This window comes from Dreissena polymorpha, unplaced genomic scaffold (genome assembly GCF_020536995.1).
Source record: "Dreissena polymorpha isolate Duluth1 unplaced genomic scaffold, UMN_Dpol_1.0 chrUn048, whole genome shotgun sequence".
Taxonomy (NCBI): Eukaryota; Metazoa; Mollusca; class Bivalvia; order Myida; family Dreissenidae; genus Dreissena; species Dreissena polymorpha.
Window position 1 is genome coordinate 172,501 of NW_026273362.1, and position 5,213 is coordinate 177,713.

Sequence of the window (5,213 nt, forward strand, 5' to 3'; positions counted from 1 at the left end):
GTATAGTGTTGATTCTATCGCCTAAATTGATACGCTGTTCCTTAATAATAAGATTTGATAATAATGCTTATGGCTGCTGCTGCTAATGCTGTTGTTGCTGATGTTGCTGATGATGTTTATGATGATGATGATACTGATGCTGATGCAACTGCTAATGTTGAAGATGCTGCTGCTGGTTTTAATGATCATGACGACAATGCATACAAGAAACGTAAAGAAAATGTGGCCGAATTTTAAAGTGAATCTGTTTTTATTCCGATTGAACTGATACAACCGAATTGAGAAAGAATTCCGCATTTATTAGTCGCACCGGGAACTAACTAGGCGTGGTGAGACTGTAGATGCTAATTGAAGCGACAGCTATGGTCAGGTCCGCGATACGTTATCCGGGTGGAGGTTGCACCGACTTGTCGTATATGACTGTCTGCCATGTGATGTAATCACTGCGGTATGACTTGTAAGTGATTACTTTTTTTGTATCAAAGGGACTTGTCTGTGTTTTATGTAAATTACTGAATGTCAACGAAAATGAGGACTTTAACAACAGCACATAGATATGGTGGCACGAACGTGGAAAAAAGTGTAAAAATGCACATCAACTGCAATCACGACAGATGATCCACAGGAGTCAACGTTTTACAGATAAATTGAGAGTTATTATGTCCAAACCGTACGTGAGCACGCCTCCCTTGCTAACAGTGCATAGTTAGCATGCTTTCTCGAAGCGAGTTATACAATGTTAGGGCTACAACAAGTTTATTTCATTTAAAACCTATTGTGTACTACGTTCACATCTTACATGCGAACAGAGAAGGTACTGTGTTATATCCAGAGCGATGACCAAAAAAACGCTTATTGGCATTAGTCATAACGCTGTTGAGTGCTAGCTGTATGGTTTAAATGCCGGGTAATATTCTAGATGTTTGTAACATATGAGTCGCGTTCTGAGAAAATTGGACATAATGCATGTGCGTAAAGTGTCATCCCAGATTAGCCTGTGCAGTCCGCACAGGCTAATCAGGGACGACACTGTCCGTTTTTATGACATTTTTCGTTTAAATGATGTCTCTTCTTAGCAAAAATCCAATTCAGGCGGAAAGTGTCGTCCCTGATTAGCCTGTGCGGACTGCACAGGCTAATCTTTTACGACACTTGACGCACATGCATTACGCCCAGTTTTCTCAGAACACGACACATTATCTATCTGAATCGTTCTTTGGGAAAACGGGACTTAATGCATGCGCCCAACGTGTTGTCCTTGATTAGCAAGTTAATTCCATACAGGCTTATCAGGGATGACACTTTCCGCTTTATAGGAATTTTCGTATGAACTAAATTCTCTTCTAAACTAAAAGTCTAGGCGGAGGGCGATTCATATTATTTATATGAAATGACACAAGTTATTTGTATCGAGTCACATCATAATTATTATACATTTCATGTGCATAAAAACTATGGATATGTCAACACGAAATGACGTCAAAATGTCGTATCTGTTGTACCAGCGCGTAAAATTGTTGTCCAGGTGTGTTGTTGCTTTGACGCCCGTGTTACCCCAAACATACCAGAACGATAAATCAATGGAACAAGATCGAGACTTTAATGTCATATTGCGGCTCTTGCGGGTAAAAACGTATCGTGTTGGCGCTTTTTTGTTGTTCTGACGTGTTGCGGGTTTTGAAAGTCCCCAATACGCTGAACCGTAAAAAAGTAAAGGCACCTTCGTTTGTAATGTAAGCACGTAAACTAGTTATGCTGTTTTTGGCAAGATATTGTATTTCTGCAAATCCGTCAACAAGCCAAAATGATACGGCAGATATCAATTACAATACTACCTTGCTTAAACATGTTATTGGTGTATAATGTAAATATATATAGGATCTGGCACGAGTTGTCATATCATACCATATTTTATTAAACGAGTTCAGGAATTGTGTTAGTAAGCGAGCCTTTGAACGAATTTCCTGGAGCCGTATTCATCAATAATAAACTCAAACTTGGACTCAAACTCAGACTTTGACTCAGGCTTAGACTTACTAAAGACAGACTCAGGATTCGTATTCACGAACGCATTTGGAAATAGACTTCAATAAGATTGTGTTTTTTTAATGACGTCACGACTAAGCGAACTCTCTAGTAGGGAAAACGCGCCAAATAGTGTCAAAAATAGTAGCGGACATGTTTGCTATAACTTATTGAATGGAGTGTTTGGCAGTTGAAGACAGCGAAACGAAGCGCCAGCAGGTTCAGATTGGTCCGAGCCAGAGATTGTTTTTAATGCGCTGGTTCGGGACCGCTGGAACCTTCTATCCGCGAGTATAAGGGGATCGGAGCCGAAAAGATTTTGGTTATTCGAAGAAAAAAATGGGACGAGGTGGCGAGTAGAATATCAATGTAAGTTATATGTTATTATCGTATCTGCCTTATAGTTGTAATATTTTATTTAATAGCTTACTTTTGGATTTGCTACCGATGTCGTTTTTACTAGCGCCGAATAATGCACTATGTAAACAAGGGGCATAACCACTCAGCAAATTGTACTTACGGATTTCGGATGTGATTGTGGAATGTGTTTTAGTTTCAAACATTTGTTATGATTTATGGTACGGTTGCACGTTCTTTGTTTCCAAAATTTGCACAAGTGAATTGTTATTTAAGTATTAATAATGAATATTTGTGGTTTCACGGATAAGTTTACCATTTAAGGAGGTCTATTGTTTTAGTTTTCATCTCGTACCCTGTTAGATTCGTACCCATGTGTGTTTTATTCGTATCTGATTACAATCTGCACATTTCCAAACGAACTTTTTATTTACTACACGTTTACATTGATAACTATTACCCTGTATGTCGTTTATATTAAACTAATCGACAGTTATGATGGCAAACATGAAATGTAATGTGTTTCATAAATACTGCTATACATCATACAATTGTTTTTATTAAACTTTCAGAAAATTTGGGGTCGCAAAAACTGGTGAACAGTGCCAGAAGGAAAACCAAAATTCCAAGGCTCGGTGTAAGTTAATTACTTTTTTTGTTATGCTTTCATTTAATTAATTTTGTTGAAAAACTATAATCAATTGCAATTAGTTTGTTTCAATATTACTACATGTCGAACCTAATATGTGTTTTGTATGTGATATAATCACAATGACTACTTACTTATATTGTTAAAATTTGTAAAAAAGCTTATGAGCATTTTCATTGGTTAATGTATGTTTTATGATACTGTATTATTTTGCTGAAATGGTGCTAGAATATATACAGCTACGTCACGCATTGAAAACAATTTTCAGTTTTTTTCGTTAAATTTAACTTAATAATAATTGTCTAAATGCGTAATTGAATTAGTGTTATAAAAAAGATCTGACACTTGTCAATTCATATGATTATTGATTAAACTCATCAAGGAACTAGAAATGGCGCGGCAGAGGCCGACGCGTATCCCCACGCCGAATGTTTGACCTAGGTGTGCCCCAGGGTTGGTAATGGGGCCATGCATAGCTGAGATTGACCGTATTGTCATAAGAGAAGTTCAGTATCAATTAGAAGTGAATTGGTGTAGAAATGAAGAAGTTATAGTAAAAGGCAATTTTGGGTGGGTGTGGTCTATGTGGGCGGGGCCCCAGGGTTGGTAATGGGGCCAATGCATAGTTGAGATTGACCGTATTGTCATAAGAGAGGTTCAGTATCAATTTGAAGTGAATCGGTGTAGAAATGAAGAAATTATAGTAAAAGGCAATTTTGGGTGGGTGTGGTCTATGTGGGCGGGGCGCCCCAGGGTTGGTAATGGGGCCATGCATAGTTGAGATTGACTGTATTGTCATAAGAGAAGTTCAATATCAATTTGAAGTGAATCAATCGGTGTAGAAATGAAGAAATTATAGTAAAGGCAATTTTGGGTGGGTGTGGTCTATGTGGGCGGGGCCCCAGGGTTGGTTATGGGGCCATGCATAGTTGAGATTGACCCTAATGTCATAAGAGAAGTTCAGTATCAATTTGAAGTGAATCCGTGTAGAAATGAAAAAAATATAGTAAATGGAATTTTTTGGTGGGTGTGGCCTATGTGGGCGGGCGCCCCAGGGTTGGGATTGGGGCCATGCATAGTTGAGATTGACCCTAATGTCATAACAAAAGTTCAGTATCAATTTGAAGTGAAAACATCACTGGATTAAATTAATTTAAATTTTTTAAGTGACACTATATTTTTTTCATGTGATTTCAGAGTGTACCAGTCATGAAAGTAGAGGCATTAAGTGTAAAGAATGTAAGTTTTGGATATCTTTAAATTTAGATTTCAAATTGTCTGGAACAAATCTTGAAAATTAAATATTAATACATTTAACACTTAGATAGCTCTAATTGAAGGTATTGCAGTGCATACAATTAATTTAGAGTTAATAATTAACTTGCATGGATGGAATTCCAGTTCTTAAAACTATACTGACAATACCATGATCTGACAAAGCAAGTACTGTATAATGTTATTATGTAATATGCAACAAAAGTCATGCATTTGTTGAAACATAATTAGCATCAAATATGTTAAAACTAAGTACCAATGCATAGTACCAATGCATACATAGATTATGTGATATATATGTTTTAATTTTTTAACCTTTGAAGATCATAATATGAGAACAAGTCCATTTATACAAATCACACTTTTTATCCATTTTTGCAGCGCTCACAAAAGAAGAACGACAAAGGATTCACAAGCCGATACCTTAACAAAACTTACAGAGAAACCGATGGGAAATAACTAAGAAAAATTAGAATAAGAAATAAAAAAGTTGACTGTATAAATTGAAATAATACATTTGGAGAAAAAGATGTGTTTAGTGTCAATACGTGACCAAGTGCTATAACTCTGACATGTAATAAACTAGTAGTAGATTTATTCCCCTTTTTGTAATTAAAAGGATCTTATTATTTTTTGTGCAACTACTTTATAACTCTTTTATTTCTAAAATAGATAGTCTATATTAGAAATAATAGTTATGGGGCAGTTGCACACAAAATAATAAGATTTTTTTTTAATTCAAAAAGGGGCATACTATTATTTCTATGATAAAAATATGATTCTATCCCTTTTTGTACTTATAAAATTCCAGTCAATATTTGTGTGCTTTAAGAAATGTAGGTTAAATATTACATTGGTCATTGTATTATGTTACTGACATATAAAATACATTCTACATTCAAAGAGG

At 35.9% G+C, this 5,213-nt stretch overlaps 1 long non-coding RNA gene across 1 annotated transcript; it reads left to right on the forward strand.

Moving 5' to 3' along the window:
• The first annotated feature begins 1,969 nt into the window (after positions 1 to 1,969).
• On the forward strand, positions 1,970 to 4,709 carry LOC127863848 (uncharacterized). The gene is made up of 4 exons (XR_008041208.1): positions 1,970 to 2,603; positions 2,955 to 3,019; positions 4,229 to 4,270; positions 4,688 to 4,709. It is a non-coding gene; the product is annotated as an uncharacterized LOC127863848 (long non-coding RNA).
• Positions 4,710 to 5,213: the final 504 nt, after the last annotated feature.